We start from the raw sequence: 23,238 nt of genomic DNA, 5'->3' as shown, positions 1-23,238 counted from the left end.
GAACTCTGAGAGCTTCTCATGACCCCCACCAGCCAAACTAGACCCCCGGGGAAATGCAAGCTTCCTCAGACGCTGATAGATTTAAGTGAAAGCGCTTCCACTCCATTCACAACTGCAGCCTGAAAACTCCGGAATCACCAGAACTTCCTGCCTTAGTGTGTCAGCTACAAACAGCATCAGGGAACAGGAAATAGTTGCTTTTTTTCCCTAAGTGCTCTGGCTGGCTCCGGCCCTCTGCTAAAATAGTAACAGTATCTTTCATATCAGCAGTGATGCCAAATGGACGCACTGAAAAATGATTTGCTCCTGATTTTTCGACGGGACTGAGAGGCAAGGGAAGGTTGTGACTGGGATGGGACTACCCCACTGGGAAATCATGAGAAATCCAAGTGGTCTCCAGAGTGTGTTCCAAACTACCACTGTGCTATCACCCACCTTATATTCCTTGTGTACATTTTAGCTTGTGAATCCCTAGTCCAGCCCTTTCCTGCCATTTGTACAGGAGCAGTGAAGCCAGTGCAGGGTAAGAAAACGGCAAATAGGAGGAGTAGGCACAAATATATATATCCTGCTGTCTGTGAGGCAGGCGAATGGTTGGGTGCCTGGTGGCAAGCAGACAGAGCACGGCTCTGGGAGAAGGACCTGGGTTCTAATCCTGGCTCCATGACTTGTCTGCTGGGTGATCCTGGGCAAGTCACTTCACTTTATGCCTCAGTTACCCCATCTGTAAAATGGGGATTACGACTGTGAGCCCCATAGAGGACATGGTCTGTGTCTAACCATGCCCAGCTGGGGCAGGAGAGGGGAAAATAAGAGCAGAACAGATGTGTAGTAGGGAGTAGTAGGGAGAGGTTTTCAGGATTGGGTTGCACCCCTGATGGTATGCAGCTCACTGTGTAGTTTCAGCAGGATTTACGGGTATTATATGGTATGAGAGTAGGTTCTAGCATCCTGAACTGGGTCTTCCCAGTGGAAGTTGAACCCAGACAAAAGTCCTGGAGGCCCAGAGGATGCTAAGACTTTCTGTGGAGCAGTTCTTGCCTAGCTGGTTGGGTAGCAGCTTTCAGCTGGGAGAGTACGTCTGTCTTCCTTTTTCTACTTTTGGCCTAGTAGAACGAGCACAGGACTGAGAGTCAGGAAACCAGGGTTCTAATCCCAGATTTGCAGTCTGCCTGCTGGGGGACCTTGGACAAATCATTTAAATGATCTGCGCCTCAATTTCCTCATCTCTAAAATGGGGACTAAATGCCTCTTCTTCCTCCCCCACAGACTACGATCCCTGTTTGGGGCTCTGATTGTTTTGTATACACCCAACTCTTGCGAAGTGCTGGCACACTGCTTGGCACATAGTTAAGTGCTTAACCAATAGCACAATTATTATTATTTTTCTCCAAAGACTTCAAGCTTAGCCAGTTGGAGCAGTTTTCATTAGTTATCACCCTAGTCAGCCATTTGAAATAAAGGATTTACCTTTGATTAGGAAACATGCATCTCATGATAAATATTGAGAGCAATGTCCTTGGCTCAGACATTTGCCAAAAACGCAGATCTTTTTTTTTTTTTTTAACACATTTATCATTTAGTAAAAACCCAGAGTCCAGCAAGTTTATCCAAGAGTATGGAATGTACACAGAGGGCCATCAGGTGGGAACTCAGGGGTCAATCGATAGCATTTATTGAGCACTTACTGTGTGTAGAACTCTGTACTAAGCATCTGGGAGAGTGCAATACAGTGGCATTAGTAGACACGATCCCTGTCTTCAAGGAACTTACAGTCTATTGGAAGAGTCCCCAGGCATCTTTCTGGGTTGCAACCTGAGGGCTCGCCCACTTTGTGAATCTGTTCGCTCCAGAAAAGGGTCTCCCCTCTATTTAGCCAGGAAGATAAAAGTGGATACGAATGAGTGAAAACCTTTTACAACAGAAAAGGCAAACACACTATCTTGACTTCAAAAGGAGAACTTAAAGTCACAAGAAAAAAAGGAAGACAAGCTGGATCTTTAATGGATAGGGAAAGGTACCTACAGATGCTGAGGGCCCATGAAAGCTTTTCCTTTGTTGAAGGAAAGGTGCTGTTGAAAGGAGAGTGTGGCAGTTATTTCAAGTCCCCAGGGACTACTGCCAAGCAACAGATGTGGGATTCAAAAACTGAAGACAGGAAGTGTCTAACCAGCTTGTTACTGAGCAACTGAAGAAGTGGAACCAATAATAATGTTGCCAAGAAGGAGAAATATGAGGGAACCAGAAACCAATCAGAGGCCAGAAGGGACTCTGCGATCCTGGGACTGGGGCACGGGAAGGGGAAGATGACAGTTGGGGAAAAATCTGTGATATTCTGAGAGAAACAGGAGAGAGATTTAGGAATTAGAGAGACAGAATTGGCTCAGAGTGTGATGCAGAGAGGGTCCTAGGCTGAGTCATTATTTCTATGTCCAGGATTAGTTTTGGGGAGAAGTGATCTTGTTCAGGGAACTGGGGTGAAACAGGTGACGAAAATAAATACCACCTGTCTATTGTGCATCAGAATGGGGATCGATTTCAACTCAATCCTAGGTCTCCCCCGTGTAAATATATACAGGACATTTCCAGTCTGGAGAACGTCTAAGGGCTGTGTAACCCATGCGATTAAGGAGCTACTTCCAAGGCCATTTACAGACGTCACAGACTTGATCTTGGTCTGATCCTCTAGTAAGGGTGTTAACATGCAGTGTTATCAACCCTGCACTTACAGGAAAACAGGTACAAAAGACAAAGGGGCATAGCCAGGAATGTAACACTGCAAATACAAAGCAGTTTGAAAGTGTGCACAAAAAAAGGCTAAACAACTGAATGGCAACACAAGACTGTATTCTCCTCCATTAGAGTGTACGTTCCTTCGTGAGGAGGGCTGAGGCACATCTCACGTTTCTGCTGTACCTTTCCAAATGCTCAGTGAGGTGCATTACCCCCGGCAGGCATTCAGTAAATACCATCACTACTAAAAGAGGAAGCCTGTTTTGGTTAAAGGCCAATCAGAAAACATTGCAATGCCGATCCAAGGAGGCGTATGGGGAAAGTGAACTGGCCATTCAACATGTTCACGATGGAAGCCACAGCTGCAAAGAATTTACTGCCACCAGTTTTGGGTTACAGCGATTCTGGTTGCTTTCCAAAGTCACAGGCCGCTGTCGAGGGCTTCCACTAGAATGCACCCTGCCATCTAAGTGGACGTGGGAGCAGAGGAAAGGGACTGGGACGGTTAAGTGAGACTCGGCAGTGGACTACCTGCTTTCTGGGGGCTACGTAGTTCCTGAAGCCAAGACAGCAGGCTGGGCACACGTGTGGTGCTGCCAAGTTACTGGATACTTGTGTCAAACACTCAAGGTTCCTAATCTGTGGCCAAAACCATGTATTCTTGAGCCACCTAGGCAAAGCAAATTTTTGGTAAGGAAAAAGAAAAAAGGTCGATTCTGTGCAGAAAGAATCCTAATAGAGTAATGGAGACCTAGGTGTTGGGGTTGAAGATGAGGCCACAGCTGAGTGAGTTGTGAACAACAGTTTGATGGTGGCAGGGGCTAGGTGGCTTTTAATAAAGAGTCATTTCCTCCATCCTTTGAGGAATTTGCTCTCCTGTTCCTCCCTTTGTTGAGACTGTTAATATTTATCCATCACCAGCTATGCTCATCATGACCGCCCCCATTTGGAAAAAAAATAATCCATTCCAGAAAAAGAGAATACTCAAAGTTTCACAAGGCTAACATTTACAATGAAGAGCTCAAATCCCCAGTAGGCCATAGCTCTAGGATACCCTTCCTTCATTTCTTAAGATCAAATTTTATGCAGTATTATAGATGCTGGGCAGTGTGTAACTGAGAAAGTCAAAGAGTGGAGGCTGGAATTCTACAGAATTCTATAGACTCGAGGTTATAGACAAAATCACGAAGGCGAGACGATCTCTGCTTTGCGAGTCTTTTGGCATTAGTGACTGTCATTAAGACCTGGTGGCTGCTCAATTTCCCTATTCTTGCTGGTTTTTGCAACACTTCCCTGTTCAGATTTATCTTTTGACTCATCTGCAAATTTGACACCATTAGTAATGATGTCTGATAAAAGCAGCAAGACCAGCCCCATCTGGGCCTCTGCCCCCTTCCCTCGGAAAGACTCCTGCCCGGCTCCAGACGGTGACTCAGACATGACTCTCTGATTCTGTTTCTTCAGAGACTATTCTATCTAGATTCAGTAATACCAAGCTGATTATTTTCCAAGTTAGTCTGCAAGGCCCCAACACCAGTTAGGTTACAGACATGTAACCAAGGGCAGTGCTGTCTTCATAAAACCATTCTATTTACTGTTCAGGATGCCTGACAAGTGCTGACCGGGAAGAAGCCTCTGGCCTTTTTCTCAAGGCCCTACTGAGAGCTCACCTACTCCAGGAGGCCTTCCCAGACTGAGCCCCTTCCTTCCTCTCCCCCTCGTCCCCCCTCCACCCCCCCATCTTACCTCCTTCCCTTCCCCACAGCACCTGTATATATGTATGTACATAACTGTTACTCTATTTATTTATTTTACTTGTACATATCTGTTCTATTTATTTTATTTTGTTAGTATGTTTGGTTTTGTTCTCTGTCTCCCCCTTTTAGACTGTGAGCCCACTGTTGGGTAGGGACTGTCTCTATATGTTGCCAACTTGTACTTCCCAAGCACTTAGTACAGTGCTCTGCACACAGTAAGCGCTCAATAAATACGATTGATGATGATGATGATGGCCTTTTCCCAGAGCAATCTTGTCCACATCCCTCAGCTCTGTGGCTCTTTAGGAGGTGGGGTGGGAGGAGGGTGATTGATTGTAGTTCACAAACTTCATCAAATTCACAAAGGACAAGCTGGGCTTCCTCATTACGGTGACCCCACTTGCCCAGGTTTGGGTTGGAGGAATGGGAGAAAGAGCTCGGCAGCTACCCTAGGCCTCTCACACAACAACTGAGAAGGCCGAGGTGACCGTGGTGCCTGACCGACGCGCCAGCACCACGATTCCTGCACTGTGGCCGGCTCTGGTGGTTGCTTCAGCCCGGAGTCCAGGAAGTGGCAACTGCTCAGGGGGTCAGGGAAGTGGGTAGCTATGGGGAACCCCAAGACCAAGCCAGAGAGGGTCTGCCCAGGCCCTAGAGCAGGTGACCCGGTAGCTCCACATTGGTGCTGCGGCCCGGCTCACTGGCTCCCAGATCAGAGCAGTCTTACAGAGTTGGCAGTGATGCTGGGACTCCTGCCATGTGGGGGGCATTACAAAATCAATTGGTTGGGCTGTCTGTGTACTCTGATGTCCCGCATCCTAGACCAGCCCCAAAGTCCACTCTGCTGTCAGGTTCCCTGGATGTTCAATAAAGCATTAGCTCATGTCCAGATCGATAAAGTCACCACCATTTAGAATCGTGATATCATATACAGCTACTCACCTCTCAGCAGTGATGATGGTGGTGAGCATGATGGAGTTCACGCTGACGGCGATGGACGGCCTCTGGTCCTGAGACTTCAGCGCCGTGAACCTGCATGGAAGAACTGATTTTAATGCTAGTTGCTTGGAGGTCACCACACCCGGTCATTCTGCCCTGCTAATTGCAATCCCACTGGGGCACACAGTGCAATGATGGGAAAGTGACGGCTAAGTGCCTGCTTAGGCGTTTTTATACACTGGACGCACTGATGGCTGAGAAGCCGCAAGGCCTAGTGGATAGAGCATGGGGCCGGGAGTCAGAAGGACCTGGGTTCTAATTCCGGCTCTGCCACTTGTCTGCTGTGTGCCCTTGGGCAAGTCACTTAACTTCTCTTTGCCTCAGTTACCTCATCTGTAAAATACAGATTACAACTGTGAGCCCTGTGTGGGACGGGGCCTGTCCCCACCCTGATTAACTTGTATCTACCCCAGTGCTTAGTATAGTGTCTGGCACATAATAAGCACTTTTAAGAAATACTGTTTAAAAAGTGACCTCATCACAGACCTAATGCTCTGCCGCAGCACCCTAACACAGCAGGTGGTTGTTTTGGGGGTGGTTTCATTCCATGTGACTCACGTTAGCCAGCGATTTTTCAGGATTCCCGCTGGCCTGCCCAACTTATGGAATAGCCTAAGTGGTTCTTAGGCCTGAAACCTTCCCTGCTGATGGCATAGTCCCAGGAGGCATTCCCCAGCTGGCTGGGCCACGGCTACAACCCAGGTCTCCTGATTCCCAAAGCTATGCTCTTTCCACCGGACCGACAATTTACTGAGCGCCTACTATGTGCAGAGGACTGAACAAAGTGCTTGGGGTCCCTCTCCTCTAAGAGCTCGCAGTCACAGTGGGGGGTGACAAATACATTAAGGTTAGGGGGGGTAACAGAGTATAAGTTATATAAATGTAATACATTGCAATGGGGTTGTGGTAACCTAAGTGCTTAGGTGGCATATAGTACCTTAAGTGGCAGTTGAGAGAGATGAGATGGGGAGATTAGAGATTGCTCAGGGAAAGTCTCCTAGAAGAGATATGATAACAGAAGGGCTTTGAAGATGGGGAGGGCTGTGGTCTATATGATATGAAGAGGGAGGAAGTGTTCAGCAATGGGGAGGACTTGAGCACTATACTGGCATCAGGAGAGACAAGAACGAGGTACACTGAGCAGATGCGCTTGACAGGATCGAACACGGCCAGATGGGGTGCAGAGGAGAAGAGGGTGGAGAAGTAGGAGAGCAAGAGCTAACTGAGCCAATGGTCAAGAGTTTCTGTTTGATGCGGAGAGGAATGGGCAACCAGTGGAGGTGTAGGGAGATTGGGCAGTACCGTGTTTTAGAAAAAAATGATCTGAACAGCTGGGTGAAATATGGATTAGAAGCAGCGTAGCTCAGTTGAAAGAGCCTAGGCTTGGGAGTCAGAGGTCATGGGCCCTAATCCCAGCTCCGCCACTTATCAGCTGTGTGACTTTGGGCAAGTCACTTGACTTCTCTGTGCCTCAGTTACCTCATCTGTAAAATGGGGAATAAGACTGTGAGCCCCACGTGGGACAACCTGATTACCTTGTATCTACCCCAGCGCTTAGAACAGTGCTCGGCACATAGTAAGCGCTTAACAAATGCCATCATTATTATTATAGGGCAGAGAGATCAGCAAGAAAGCTGAGGCACAGTGGTGGCTGTTAGTCTGGGCAGAAAGGGGCAGATAGCTGGAAATGTTATCCAAACACCTTAACAAAACACTTGTTCTCTCCCTTCTTCCTCCCTAACCTCTGTCTTCAACTGTTAGCTCTCCAATGGCTTTTTCCCCACTGCTTTCAAACATGCTCATGTCTCCCTTACCCTACAAAACCCTCCCTTGATCCCACAGCTCCCTCCATTTACGCCCCCTCTCCGTCCCATCATTCCTCTCCAAACTCCTTGAGCGAGTTGTCTACACCCACTGTCCTCCAATTCCCTCCAATCAGCTTCCATCCCCTTCACTGCAGAGAAACTGCCCTCTTAAAGGTCACAAATGATCTCCTTGTCAAATCCAATGGCCTATACTCCACCCTAATCCTCCTCAACCTCTCAGTTGTGTTCAACATAGTTGCCACCCCCTTCTCCTGGAAACACTATCCAACCTTAGCCTTGCTGCCCCTGTCTTCTCCTGGTTTTCCTCCTCCCTCTCTAGCTGCGCATTCTCAATCTCTTTCACGGGCTCCTCCTCTGCTTCCAAACCCCTAACTGTGGGCGTCCCTCAAGGTTCAGTTCTGGGTCCTCTGCTATTCTCCATCTACACCCATTCCCTTGGAGAACTCACTTGCTCTCCTGGTTTCAACTATCACCTCCAGGCAGATGATTCCCAAATCTACATCTCCAGCCCTGATCTCTCTCCCTCTCTGCAGTCTCACATCTCCTCCTACCTTCAAGATCTCTCTCTTTGGATGTCCTGCTGTCACCTCAAATTTAACATGTCTAAAACAGAATTCCTTATCTTCCCACCCAAACCCTATCCTGCCTGACTTTCCCAACATTGTAGACATCATCACCATCCTTCCTCTCTCACATACCTGTAACCTTGGACTCCTCTCTCACTCAACCCGTGTAATTCAATCTATCACTAAATCCTTTGAGTTCAAACCTCCACAACATCTCTAAAATCCATCCTTTCCTCTCTAAACTGCCCATGTTAATCCAAGCACTTATCCTATCTGGCCTTGATTATTGTATCAATCTCCTTGCTGACCTGCTGGCCTCCTGTCTCTCCCCACTCCAGTCCAAATTTCACTCTATTGCCTGGATCACTTTTCTACTAAAATGTTCAGTCCATGTTTCCCCACTCCTCAAGACCCCCCAATCGTTCTCCATCCCTCTAAATGAAACGGAAACTCCTTATCATTAGTTTAAAGCACTCAATCACCCTATCCCCTCCTACCTCACCTCAATACTCTCCCACTACAACCCAGCCTGCACACTTCGCTCCTCTACTGACAAACCTACTCACTGTACCTCGATCTTGTCTATCTCACTGCCGAGCTCTCACCCATGCCCTGTCTCTGGCCTGGAACGCCCCTCTCTTCATATCCAAAAATTACTCTCCCCTCACTTCAAAGCCTTATTGAAGGAACATCTCCCTCATAGAGGCCTTCCCTGACTATGCCCTCCTTTCCTTTTCTTCTGCTCCCTTCTGCACTACCCTGACTTGCTCCCTTCATTCACCACCCACTTCCCCCAGCCCCCCAGCACTTCTGCACATATCCATAATTTATTTATATTAATTTTTGTCCCTCCTCTAGGCTAGAAGTTCGTTACGGGCATGGAATGTGTCTGTTGCTATATTGTATTCTCCCAAGTACTTAATACAATGCTCTGCACACAGTAAGCACTCAATAAATATGATTAATTGGTTGAGGAAAAACGGATACAATTTGGTGACACACTAAATGTGGAGATTGAAAAGAGTGGGAGAAACAAGAAGAATATCAAGGTTTGAGTGATAGGGACAATGGTGCTGTCCACTATAATGGGAAAGTGAGATTGAGGAGAAAATTTAGAAGGGAAGATGGGTTCAGCAGGGAGCATGAGAATAGGGACAAGGAAGAAAGACAAAAAACAAGAAAGGAAGTGAGACAGGTTCAAGTGGCGAGGGAGAAAGAAAAGGGAGAGGAAAGAGAAAGAAAAGGGGGAAATCTAGGAAAATAATGCAGTTTTTCATTAGAAATCAGAGACAGCTTAAGATATGCAGAAAGACCAAATCTCAGTAAAGGAGGAAAAACCATAAATTCTTTGAAAATATTCTCACCAAGTCTTCAATAATTTTGCGTCCCCCTTCCTATCTTATCTCCTTGTTTAGATATGTAAGAAATCTAGAGGCAATTCCAGTGGATTTTATGTAGAGACTCTGAACAAAATTTGTCAGTTTGGACAAATGTAAATAAGAAAAATATATGCTTTTGAATTGTGAGTGCTCAGGAACAGTTGGAGTACAAGATTGGGAGAGGTCATTATATTAACAGAAATGTAATTAAAATCCAGTTTAGGAAATATCTGAGGGTTGGGAGGGGGTCTCTCAGTTTTCCAGGGTGAGAAATGGCTGCTGATCAAGAGCAACCAAATATTGCTCCACCTTTCAAACTGATTTAGTATCAGCATGTGATTAACACCAGGGACCTGGTTTTGCTCTTCAGGGGAGACTACAGCTGTCTCCTTGGCTATTTGAATCACTCTCCTTCCTCCACCAGCAACTGCAGAACATTCTGAGGCCTCTTTGGAAATGTTCAGACCTCAGGGGAAAGGTCTTTAAAAGTCTACAGCAGGAAAAGCCTTGAACTGTACCCTCTTTGTAAAGTTTACAATTGTAAATCCCCCAAACTAGGTTAGGGGTGAGGATTAATAACCTGTAAGGCTTGGGCACTCTTCTAAAAAGGTCCCAGCAGAGGAGCAGATAAATCAGTGGTATTTGTTAAGCACTTACTATGTGCAGAGCACTGTACTAAGAGCACGGGGGAGTACAAGAGAACTGGTAGATACAGTCCCTTGTTCACGGGTTTACAGCCTAGAGGGGAAGACAGACAATATATATATTCCAATATAACATAACATAATATATGTAACAGATATGAAAATAATTTATAACATTTAATTTAAAGATACAAGGGCTGTGGGGTTGAGGGTAGGCAAGTATCTAATTCAGATGTTGATGGATGAGGAGTGCAGAGGCACAGGGAGCATCAAGTTAAGGAGTAAAATGAGAGTCCAAGAAATGGGCATGGCATAGGAACCCAGACAGTACACTCCCCCATCCTGGTATTGGGGTTGGTATGCAAACTGGGGTTATCCAGGAGGCCCTGATGTCTGTCTGTGCTTTACAACCAGGTTATTTTTTTTTTAAATAACAGAAATACAATCCTTTCTAGACAATACTTTAAATATAAGGTACTTATCGAACATAGCAATGGAAGTACTAGGGGCTGTACCACAACATGAACAGTACAGTATGACATTCTGCAAAGGCATCTGGTCAGGGCATACATCATCTAGTCCATAACCAAAAAGAAATCTAACAATGTGTCAGTGACACTACACAAAATGTTCACTAATTTTATTATATGGGTAATTACTACGTCTCTGTCTTTGGACTGAGACAGTGCGAGTGTGCCTCTAATCTTACTGCATGCTCTGGGAGCTCAGAATTCCTTTCTGTGCCTCCAGTAATATCTAACTTTCTGGCATGATGCCCATACCATCCCTGAGAAGGTGGTTCAAGTAATGCTGGGTTAAAATAATTTAGCGCATGTGCAGAAATTATGTGGGAGGGCTGGAATCACGAGGCAGTAGGTGGGATGGATGACCACGGACATGAGAAATCTGGCGCCTGACAACTCCGAGTCTGTTGTCGAGCCGATAGGGGAGGGGAGAAGGAAAATTAGGAACAACGGGGCAGTCAAGAGCAAGGCTAAGGAACTGGTCACCCCTGACCCTGGGTGAAAAGGAGGAGGGGTAGGGGGATCCAGGGTGGCCAGGAGCAGAGGAGGGGAAGAGATAGTACTTAGGGACTACAGCCAACTTCACCCCTGATTCTGGGGATCCCATGAATCCCCTTCTGGTTTGCTGTCCATTCCTTGCCTACCTAACAGGGTCCTGTTAGAGAAGCATGTAGATCTGGTAATCGTTCATCCAATAAGTGGCAGGGGGCATGGCAACATTCCTGGAATATTGCAACAAAGTGCAACAAAAGATAAGGGATTAAGGAAGGAGGGAAGAGAGACACTGGGGCACATAGGGGCTAGGAATAAAAAAGCCCAACATTCCACTCTTGTGACAGGTCAATAGGAATTCTAGTATTTTCAGAACTGGGATGCAAAGGCCCTTCCGGTGTGAGAACGGCCCAGCGGCAGGAGATAGCTGGGGAGCAGGGCACTGCTGGGGGCCCTTGGGCTCAGGACATGGAGGGAGTCTGGCACTCTGCAATCTCAGGACTGCTTTGAAGCCACCCAGGAGGGGAGGTGGGGGAATAGGAACAACTGGGAAGCTTAGCAAGAAATGAAAATTCGACACTGGCAGGAAAGCTGGATTATTTTTACAGAGCTGCAAAAGAGCTGAATTTTGCACCTATACCTGACCCGCACCCACAGTCTAGCCTCTCATTTTCCCAACTTCAATTTTACTGAGGGCTGTCAACTATGCACTCCTAGTCATTCCATCTCCTGGTATATACATGTTCTCCCTGCCCAAAGGGATGATAAAAACAATTATGCTATTTAAGTGCTTATTATGCACAAAGCACTGTACTAAGCACTGGGATTGCCACTGTCCCTGTTCCACATGGTGGTCTCACAGTCAAGCGGGGAGGAAAAACAAGGATTTTTATCCCCATTTTGCAGATGAGGAAACTGAGACCCAGTTAAATGACAAGGGCACACAGAAGGCAAGTGGTGAATCTGGGATTAGAGCTCAGGTCTTCTGACTTCTGGGCCCATGCTCTTTCCACTAGGCCACACTGTGCTCTGCTGCGATACAGTGGGGTGGGGGTGGGGGTCCAGGAGAAGGGGGAGACAAGAAGTGGAGCGGGCAGCCTTAGGGAAAGACTGTGGAACAGTTTTAGCGATGGTTTGCCTCCAGGGACCTGTTTAGGAAGGGTCAATTGTGGGTGTGCAGGTTTCTATCTTTAGGTCAATACCAGCTATATTTAGGGTTCTCTAAGGTACACTATGTTACATTACACTGCTCTAACTGCAGGACTTGCTTAAAGGAAAGTATTGATTCTTTTTCTGGAAAAAAATGTGAAAAAGAAGGTGGGAAGCTAGAGAGGCTCGCTGAGCCAGTTCCAGGCAGGAAAGGCTGGGGAAGTCACACGGAGCTGGGAGAACGGCAGTGGCGAGAGCTGGGTGACACGGAACCGAATGGGCTGAGTAAGCCTTTTTAGAATCTTAAGACTGTGGAAAGCTAGCTCAGAACAAAGTCTGAAGGGGCGGGGACAGAGAGAGAGAGAGAGAGAGAGAGAGAGAGAGAGAGAGAGAGAGAGAGAGAGAGAGAGTGTGTGTGTGTGTGTGTGTGTGTGTGTGTGTGAGAAAGAGAGAGAAAGATTGATTTAGCGTCTACTGCCGATGGCCCTATTTACAATATTCAAACCTGCTCATACCTCTAAATTTCAAAACACAGTGCTTCGATAAAATACTTTTTACTCTCAGTTTTCCTCAAGAGAAATATCCGGTTGTCCTGAGTATTCTTGTCCACATCTATAATTACCCCAAGGAGAGGGACAGAAAGTCCCACTTGCAGGCTTTGCACTGGGCTAAGCGCACGGGGCCCAACTGATTCTGGTGCCAGTCTAAATATATTTTGCCACTCACCTCCCATTCCATGGTGTAGAAATCCACAGTTGACAAGCAGATAATAATAATAACTGTGGTACTGGTTAAGCGCTTACTATGTGCCAGGCACTGTACTAAGCTCTGGGATGGATACAAGCAAATGGGGTGGGACACAGTCCCTGTCCCACATGGGGCTTGATCTAAATCCTCATTTTACAGAGGAGGAAACTGAGGCACAGAAAAGTGAAGTGACTTGCCTAAGGTCACACAGAAGCTGGGATTACAACGCATGACCTGACTCTCGGGCCCGTGCTCTATCTGGAGGCCAGCAGTGCCTAAGAATTAAAACACAAGTGGATTTTAACGCGAGCCTTCAGCTTTCTCTTCAGCAAATCTATGAAGCCCACCACCCTTGATCCCTTAAATGCTTTTGGGCATCAGTTGAAGACATCTTTAGGGTTTTTATCTATGCAATGTCATCAACATTTCCCTGGATTTTGCTCAGACACCTATCTTAACCAGGCCAGAGTTTATTCATGAGAGGACTCGGTTCTGTTCTGTTCCTCTCTTTCCTTTCCCTTTAAGACTGTGAGCCCACTGTTGGGTAGGGACTGTCTCTATATGTTGCCAACTTGTACTTCCCAAGCGCTTAGTACAGTGCTCTGCACACAGTAAGCGCTCAATAAATGCGATTGATTGATTGATTGATTTACCTCTCCTCTCCTGGTAGAATATGAAGCAACTGAAACCCATGCTGCATTTCAAGCACAGTTCAAAGCACTGGGGTAGCTACAAGAATCAGGTTAGACACAGTCCCTGCCCCACAAGGAGCATCACAGTCTTAAGGGTGAGGGAGAACAGGTCCTGAATTCCCATTTTACAGATGAGGAAACTGAGGCCCAATCACTGCACTCAGTGGGTACTCAACAAATGCCCTTACTACAATTTTTAAACCAGAATTCATGCATTCCAGAAAAAAGGGACAATATTTTCTAAACCGGGATCTGTTGCATGGCTCAGTGGAAAGAGCCCGGGCTTTGGAGTCAGAGGTCATGGGCTCAAATCCCAGCTCCGCCAACTGTCTGCTGTGTGACTTTGGGCAAGTCACGTAACTTCTCTGGGCCTCAGTTACCTCATCTGTAAAATGGGGATTAAAACTGTGAGCCCCCCGTGGGACAACCTCCCCAGTGCTTAGAACAGTGCTTTGCACATGGTAAGCACTTAACAAATACCATCATTATTATTACTTTAAACTCACTAGTTTCCAAAGTCCAATAATCCCAAATAGAGTGTAAATCCTTTCATCTCGGTATTAATAGCATAGTGGATACAGCCCGGGCCTGAGAGTCAGAAGGTCATGGGTTCTAATATCAGCTCCACCACTTGTCTGCTGTGTGACTTGTGGGAAGTCACTTCACTTTTCTGTGCCTCAGTTACCTCATCTGTAACATGGGGCTTGGAACTGTGAGTCCCACATGGCCTGGCACATCAATCAATCAATCAATCAATCGTATTTATTGAGCGCTTACTATGTGCAGAGCACTGTACTAAGCGCTTGGGAAGTACAAATTGGCATCACATAGAGACAGTCCCTACCCGATAGTGGGCTCACAGTCTAAAAGGGGGAGACAGAGAACAGAACCAAACATACCAACAAAATAAAATAAGTAGGATAGAAATGTACAAGTAAAATAAATAAATAAATAAATAAACAGAGTAATAAATATGTCCAACCATATATACATATATACAGGTGCTGTGGGGAGGGGAAGGCGGTAAGGCGGGGGGGATGGAGAGGGGGACGAGGGGGAGAGGAAAGAAGGGGCTCAGTCTGGGAAGGCCTCCTGGAGGAGGTGAGCTCTCAGCAGGGCCTTGAAGGAAGGAAGAGAGCTAGCTTGGCGGATGGGCAGAGGGAGGGCATTCCAGGCCCGGGGGATGACGTGGGCCGGGGGTCGATGGCGGGACAGGCGAGAGCGAGGTACAGTGAGGAGATTAGTGGTGGAGGAGCGGAGGGTGCGGGCTGGGCAGTAGAAGGAGAGAAGGGAGGTGAGGTAGGAGGGGGCGAGGTGATGGAGAGCCTTGAAGCCCAGGGTGAGGAGTTTCTGCCTGATGCGCAGATTGATTGGTAGCCATTGGAGGTTTTTGAGGAGGGGAGTGATATGTCCAGAGCGTTTCTGGACAAAGATAATCCGGGCAGCAGCATGAAGTATGGCACATGGTAAGTGCTTAACAAATAACATAATTATTATTATTTTAAAAATATATAGAGTGCTACATTTTATTTTTCTTTCCCACAAGCCAAATGTTCTGTGCATTTATTCCACTCTCCCCATTTAGTACCTTTTTTTAAACTTCACTTCCTCTACCCACAATCTCCTTTGTCCTTGAATAAACTCCAGTGCCCCTCTGGCCTAATTGTGTTAAGTTGAACAACAGCCAAACTACGTGTCTAAAAGCCTTGTCTTTTCGATATGAATTAACTGAGACTTCTCTCCCTTGGTTGATTTTACTACTACTGTGTGGAAAACACATTTTCTGAGGGCAGGTTTTTATTCTTCATTGTTCACGTTTGGTTTTGTTCTCTGTCTCCCCCTTTTAGACTGTGAGCCCACTGCTGGGTAGGGACTGTCTCCATATGTTGCCAACTTGTACTTCCCAAGCGCTTAGTACAGTGCTCTGCACACAGTAAGCGCTCAATAAATACGATTGATTGACTGATGTTGTTTTAAGAATACCGGCATTCTAGTTTTGTTGGAACTTACTGAAAAGCTGGGGAACATCAGATTATTCCTTCCACTACCAATGCCAACCGAGCAATCTCCCAACCTCATTTCTAGGGGGCAGGCACTGGGGTTAAATGTTTAGCAGTTTAGACTCCCAGAAACCTAAGTTTGAATTTCCTGATGGAAATGAAGCTGCAGGTTGTAAACAAATTTCGTATTCTGCACCGTACATCCTGTGCTTGGGCTGTCAGTCCAAAAATCTCCCTCTCTGGGTTGGGGGAAGTATAATCACGTCTCTCCTGAAATTGTGGGGGGATCCAAGCAACCAAAGGAGTCCTTTGATTCTGCACCTAATGCTGATCCTTAAAAAAAAAAACCAAAACGGGATGGAGAGAAAGTAGTTTTGGTTTGCCATCTAGTGTTCTTTACTGGTATTTATTTTATTTTGTTAATATGTTTGGTTTTGGTTCTCTGTCTCCCCCTTCTAAATAATAATAATAATAATAATAATAATAATAATAATAATAATAATAATAATGGCATTTATTAAGCGCTTACCATGTGCAAAGCACTGTTCTAAGCGCTGGGGAGGTTACAAGGTGATCAGGTTGTCTCACAGTCTTAATCCCCATTTTACAGAGGCGGTAACTGAGGCCCAGAGAAGTTAAGTGCAGTGCTCTGCACACAGTAAGTGCTCAATAAATACGACTGATAGATTGATTCAGAGGCCTTCCCAGACTGAGCCCCTTCCTTCCTCTCCCCCTCGCCCCCCTCTCCATCCCCCCCATCTTACCTCCTTCCCTTCCCCACAGCACCTGTATATATATATATATGCTTGTACATATTTATTACTCTATTTATTTATTTATCTTGTACATATCTATTCTATTTATTTTATTTTGTTAGTATGTTTGGTTTTGTTCTCTGTCTCCCCCTTCTAGACTGTGAGCCCGCTGTTGGGTAGGGACTGTCTCTATGTGTTGCCGACCTGTACTTCCCAAGTGCTTAGTACAGTGCTCTGCACACAGTAAGCGCTCAATAAATACAATTGATTGATTAAGTGACTTGCCCAAAGTCACACAGCTGACAAGTGGCGGAGCTGGGATTTGAACCCCTTCTAGACTGTGAGCCCACTGTTGGGTAAGGACTGTCCCTATATGTTGCCAACTTGGACTTCCCAAGTGCTTAGTCCAGTGCTCTGCACACAGTAAGCGCTCAATAAATACGATTGATTGACTGATTGAACAGTGTCTTCTAGAAAGCATCATTTGGGAAGAGCTGAGGGAAAATCTTGAGCAGACTCAAATAGGGACTGCCAGAGTCTATTTTCAAATCTGCTTGGCAGACTCTTCTGTAATCCCGAATTGCCTGGAACCCGAGTCTACCACAAAATGAAAAAAAGGGACACTGCACAGTACTGACACAGTCAGACCAAAGTGGAAATTGGGGAACGCGTGTTTTTCCAAAGGTGGGAAGAATCAAGAATCAATCAACGGCATTTACTGCATGCTACTCTGTGGAGAGCACTGCACTAAACATGTGAGAGAATGTAGCTCCCTCAAGGAGCTTACAGTCTAGAGTCAGACATTTTTAAAAGGTCTCCAAATAAAGGAATACATATTTATTGGGTTTACATTCTGCTGAAAAAAGAGAATTCTTTAAAATTCAGATTATCCTAAGTAGCAATGACTTGCAATAACTTAAACTAAAATTATGCACAGGCATTCCAACCCTGTATAGCAAAGGAGGGAGCAGCAAGGATTCTGAAGTGGCGTAAATGTTTTACTTGTGAAAAAGGGAAAAATTTCATGGTCTCTATAGAACTGCACTCTCAGTCAGTGCCAGGAAGTAGGTATTGCTCTTTTCTTGGTATCGAACATAACAGGGAGCATACATGCCACCAGTCTCTACAGTAAGCACCCTGGGCGACCACTCTGCCTGAATAGCTATTTCAGTTATTTTTGGGTGGTTTTGACACTTTTTAAGGCGATCAGATACTTGTCATTTCTTCAAAACCACAAACTGGCGTTCTGGCAGATACGATGAATGGGGTGCAGCACAGCTTCCCTTAGGTTACTTTGTCATTTAAATACATGCGGATCTTGCAGTTCTCCACTCTTTCTCTCCCAAGGAATGGCATCCTGTAACTTTAACACAGCTGAATGTTACATGACTTTGAGGGGAAAAAAAAAAAACCCAAAAGAAACAGCTGTCCCCAGACAGCATTGTGCCTTTCCCACTACCTGGAATTTGGCAGACTCTGGGGCCTGCATTTCCAGCTGGAGTTCCTTCCCTTTCACAGTGGGGTGGATTTTTTCAGTGTGCCACTTGAATGGTCATTAGGTGGCACTGGAGGTGGGTGTTTCTCATATTTCTCTGCTGGGATATCCTTAGGAGAGCTGCAGGATTAATCAGCTTCCTACTGCAGTTCTCATCTCAGCCCTTGCTGTTCTGCTGTGCTCTGAGTGGGAGCTCAGTAACAGGGTGAAATTAACAAGATCCAACTGCACAGCTAAGCAACAGGGTGCTAGGAAACTGTTAATACCAGCTTTTTGGACCTCAGGCTAGCACAGAAGTGACCAAGATTCTTCTCTGAGTCTACCTAAGTCTACCTACTTTCTGTAACAAAAGGGTTAACTGAACCAAGGGCTAGCTTTAACTAAATTCTGTGAGAAAATAAAAATGCATACTTCTAAAATAGCTGGAGGTTATTTGTAAGTGCACAAATAATAAAACAATCATTCTTCACCCTCAAGGTGCCATTCAAATGCTTAAATTTTGTATAGTTTTAAGCAGAGCACAGAAGCACTCAAACTTTCAAATTCAAAATGTAAAGAAGTGATAATCTAGCGTTAGGCAAATGAAAACAAAAACATGATTTTGGAACTTTCAAGACAATATATTCTGAAGACTAAGGAAGATGTGGTATTACAAATTCAGAAAATTGTAGCATATCAAATTTCCCAGTGATTGATTATTAGGTTACACACCAATTTTGGGCCGTTCTGTGGACAATTCAGAGATCATTCCTTGGGAGGTGGGGACGTTCTGGGGTTAGCCTAGGACTACAAGTGTCACTCAAGGGCAGTCTGGGGGACTCCTGGAGCCCTGGACCAAAGTAGACAGTACGCCAATACAAGAATGGACTTGAGCTTCTGGGCTGATGCTGGAAATAAACTGGCTTCTGAAAGATCTTTAGATTTATAATGGCCTGCACAGTTTGAGGACCACAGAACAAGAGCATACTTAAAAGGATCGAATTAACCAACAGTACTTACTGAGCATGTACTCCATGCAGAACAGAGTACATGGGAGAGTACAATATGATGGGCAGTAAACATGTTCCCTGTTCACAAGAAGCTTATAGTCAAAGAGAGGGAGAAAGGCACTTACATAAATTATGGATAAGTACATAAGAGCTGAAGGGTTGAGAGCGGGTACAAAACCAAGTACCAAGGCTTTGCTGAGAGGTAGTAGAGTATATGAGGGCTTAGTTAGGGATGGCTTTTTGAAGGAGAGGTGATTTTAATAAGGGTCTGAAGATGGGGAGAGTCATGCTCTGTCGAATATGAAGGAGGAGAGAGTTCCAGACCAGAGGCAGGATCTAGGGGAGGGGTCGGCAGTAAGATAGATGAGACGGAGGTACAGTGAGTAGGTTGGCATTAGGGGAGTGAAGTGACTGTGCTGGATTGTAATAGGAAACTAGGGAGGTAAGTTAGGAGGGGATAAGGTGACTGAATGCTTTAAAACCAATGGTAACACGTTTCTGCTCGATCCAGAGGTAGACAGGCCACCAGTGAAGGCTCTTGTGGAGTGGGGAAATACGGACTGAATGGACGGATAGATAAATGATCTGGGTAACAGAGTAAAGTATGGACAGGATTGGGGAGAGACAGCAGGCAGGGAAGTCAGCAAGGAGGCTAATGTAGTAGTCAAGGATCAGCACAGTAATGTTTGGATGGGGAGGAGAGGGAGGATTTTAGCGATGTTGTGAAGGTTGAACCAATAGGATCTGGTGATGGATTGAACATGTGGGTTGAATGAGAGAGATGAATCACGGATAATGCCACGGTTACAGGTTTGTGAGACAGGGAGGATAGTGACGCTGTCTACAGTGATGGGAAAGTCAGGCAGAGTGCAGGGTTGGGATGGACATGTTAAGTTTGAGGTGTCGGAGGAAAATCCAAGTAGAGATGTTCTGAAGGCAGAAGGAAATTCAAGACTGCAGAGAAGGAGAAAGATTAAGACTGGAGAAAGATCAAAAAGACTGCAAGCTTGTCCCTTATCTATCTAAAGAAGAATACCAGGGGATATTCATTAAGGTCACAATCCAGGAATAACTAACATGTGACTCCCTTGACTGTGGGTGTCACCTGCCAGAAATTTGTAGCAAAAAAGTTTTTACCTCATTAGCTAGCCCTCTCAAATGGCTGTGCCACTAAGGCCTAACTAACTGTTTGACTTGTAACCGATGGCAGCCAACTGTCACGCTGTCAGGCTTAAATCAATTAGAAACTAATTGAAGCTGAATATAATTAATTACATAACTTTGAGCCATTCAAGTTTAATTCTACTACAATTACATCATGACCTCAAATACTGTAGTGCATCAGCACTGAAACCTGAAGGCCTAGTTCCCTGACTGAATGCATCCCACAGTTCTCCAGAATAGTTCAGATTGTTAAACACCGGTATTCTCATTGGCTTGATAAAAAAAGCAATTGTTCAGTGGCTTGTAATGTTCACTTTTGTCTTAAAGTTGATTAAACAATTTCATAAACTTTTTATTACTGCTAGAAAAGTCATATTTTGAATAGTTAACTGACAATACTTCACCCCATTATGTTAGCACTAAAATATTCATGCAGCCAACACACATAGAGAATTCCGGGCATGTGGTCCAGTAGAGGCTAATTTTGGACACCCATGCCGTAAGTTCATGCCCATGGAACGCCATTAAGGCCATAGTCTGGGTACAGAGATTTATTAGGGCCACAATCCACGGACATCCATCATCTGCTTGTCAAGATGGATTCCTTCCAAATCTTGCAGTCTGGGACCTTTATTGGAAGTCTGGATATTAGCCTTTGGGAATAGGGCAGACTAGATTTTATTTTATTATTAAGTGCTGTCGAGTCATTTCTGATTCATAGCGATTCCATGGATATACCTTCTCCAGATCGTCCTGTCCTCTACCATATTCTGCAACCTTTCTAATGGTTCTTCCGTTATCGTTGTTATGGTCTCTATCCATCTAGCTGCTGGTCTGCTTCTTCCACGTTTTCCCTGGACTTTTTTCCTAGCATTAGTGTCTTCTCCAGAGAATTAGTCCTTCTGATTATGTGTCCAAAATATGCGAATCTAAGTTGAGTCACTTGGCCTTCCAAAGACCACTTTGGTTTAATTTGCTCCAAAATCCACTTGTTTGATTATCTTACCTTGGGCAATACAGAGCCTGGGGTGAAGTTCATCAGAGCCTGTACCTCAGGGCAAACACCTTGCCATGGGCCTTCCTGAGTTTTCCTTGGGGATGCATTTTAAATCTTAATAGCCTGTGCCCTTCCCTGGGGTCATCTTTATTTTTAACTGCATTCTCCCCAATTTTTTATTATGCAGTTTTATCACCCCTTCCCTCCTTGCTATGCCCTGGCTGTGAGAATTAGTTCCACATTGCTTCTGCAAAACAGCCTCTAGGACCTAGAAAAAGCCCTCCTCCAATGCTCGTAAACAACATTCCAAAATAGTCCGACAGACTGGTTTCTGAATGTCAGGAAGGACTCCTGTCTCCCCTGGCCTCCGATCCAAGCTCTAACACCTTCCATTAGAATTGGTGTTGGACAGACTTTACACAAAACAGCTCACCGTGACAGTGCTGGAAAGAGACGAATTGGCCTCTGATATGAGATAAACTATCCATCCCCTTTTAGAGTTATGCGGCTGGGGGGTGAAAGTATGTAAGAGACTGTAAGCTCCTTGTGGGCACAGAACTTGTCTACCAATCTTGTCATATTGTAATTTCCCAAGATCTAGGTACAGTGCTCTACACTCAGTAAGCCCTCAATAAATACAATCAATTAACTGATTCAAAGCAAGGTGTATTAAATGTAGATTTAAATTATACACATATCTATCCCACTGCATAACTTTCAAACACTATATCTGGTTGGGAAAGACTAGACCAGAGTCACTGTATTTTTAGATAGACTATAAAGAAACATGAATTAAAATGCACTTACACTGATAATTAGCTATGGCACCCTATTCAACTTCTCAACATTCTCCCTGACTAAAATTTTTACAGAAGAGCAAAATGTAAGTCCCATTAAAGCCCTTATTAAAAATTCAATATGATGACATTAGTTCATTCAAGAAACGATATATTACACTGGTGCCCATGGTTTCAGAAACTTGTGAGAAAATGAAGCTTAGTGGCAGAACTATTAGGAACATTTATTTTTCCACCACGTGCAATTTGGGGAATAATTTGACCCCCTTAAGAGCTAATCACACAAAAGGCCTCTGTTTTTACCAACTAAGCTCTATTTCTCTTCCTTTTGCTTTAATTAAATATAGTGGAAGACCTTTATCCTGACCTGGAGAACATTAAAACTCCTCATTTAGAAAAAGGGATTCAAAGTCTCGAATCTTAAACTTGACCTAGGCCAGGCAATCTTTTAGGATTTGCATTTGCTGATAGCAGCCTAAGTGTGCAGTGCAAATGAAATCCAGATCTAGTTAAAATCCCAACATCCTGCAAAACACTGATTAAAGTCACATGCGCTGTACCCCTTACCACAAAGAATTCCAAATCAAGATCTCCCTTTTTTCCTGTCTCTTCCTTTTAATGCCCCCCCTCGCCACCAACACTGGAACAATTGACAGGTTTGCCTTTGGCTAGGTATTACAATTTCTTCAAGGTCTTAAGTGTGCCGTGTGCTTAGCAAAGGTCAACTCGTTTTCTGAGGAAGTACTTGCCCTTAACAAGTTGGTATCGTAAGACAACACACACAAAAACACTCGCATACTCATATCAATAAACTTAAATACAGAACCAGAGCAAGCCATAACCTTGTTGGTGTATAAGCAGCATGGCCTAGTGGAAAGAGTGCAGTCCAAAGAATCGGGGCATCTGAGTTCACATCCTGGCTTCACCACTTAATAATAAAAATAATAATCGTGATATTTGTTAAGCATTTACTATGTGCCAGGCACTGTACTAAGCGCTGGGGTGAACGCAAGCAAATTGGATTGGTCACAGCCCCCGTCCCACGTGGGGCCCACAGTCTCAATCTCCAATTTGCAGATGAGGTCATTGAGGCCCAGAGAAGTGAAGTGACTTGCCCCAGGTCACACGGCAGGCAAGTGGTGGAGCCGGAGTTAGAACTCAGGTCTCCTGATTCTCCGTCCAGTACCCTTTCCACTCCACAGGCCTGATCCCTTTAATGCTTAGTCCAAGAGAGACTGGGAAGCTGGACTCATTTTCCATCCGTTCTGTTACTCCCAGACAACATGGAGTAAAGATCTCTGGGAGAGTGCACCCTCTTGGAGGGAGAATCATCCATTCTCCACTTTCTATATTCATTTCACTTCACTGAGGGTTTCGGGTGTGTAAAAAGATAAATCCAAACCAATCCCATGCACATCTGGTTCCCTGATTCTCTAAAGAGACCTGAGGTCCCCAGATGAGCAATAAACCTATTCTATTTGCTCTCAATCTTTTCCTTTAAGCAAATACACAATCAAAGCAGATGGCAAAAGC

The 23,238-nt window shown here is 45.1% G+C and overlaps 1 protein-coding gene across 1 annotated transcript in view; it reads right to left on the bottom strand.

The window, feature by feature from the left end:
• ITGB1 (integrin subunit beta 1) overlaps positions 1 to 23,238 on the bottom strand; it is a 141,345-nt gene that overhangs the window by 75,837 nt on the left and 42,270 nt on the right. The window contains exon 3 of the mRNA XM_038755735.1: positions 5,433 to 5,522. The gene's annotated coding sequence lies outside the window, so the exon portion shown is untranslated. The remainder of the gene's footprint in view (positions 1 to 5,432; positions 5,523 to 23,238) is intronic.

This window comes from Tachyglossus aculeatus, chromosome 13 (assembly GCF_015852505.1).
Source record: "Tachyglossus aculeatus isolate mTacAcu1 chromosome 13, mTacAcu1.pri, whole genome shotgun sequence".
Lineage (NCBI taxonomy): Eukaryota > Metazoa > Chordata > Mammalia > Monotremata > Tachyglossidae > Tachyglossus > Tachyglossus aculeatus.
This window is presented reverse-complemented; position numbering and strand designations above follow the sequence as displayed.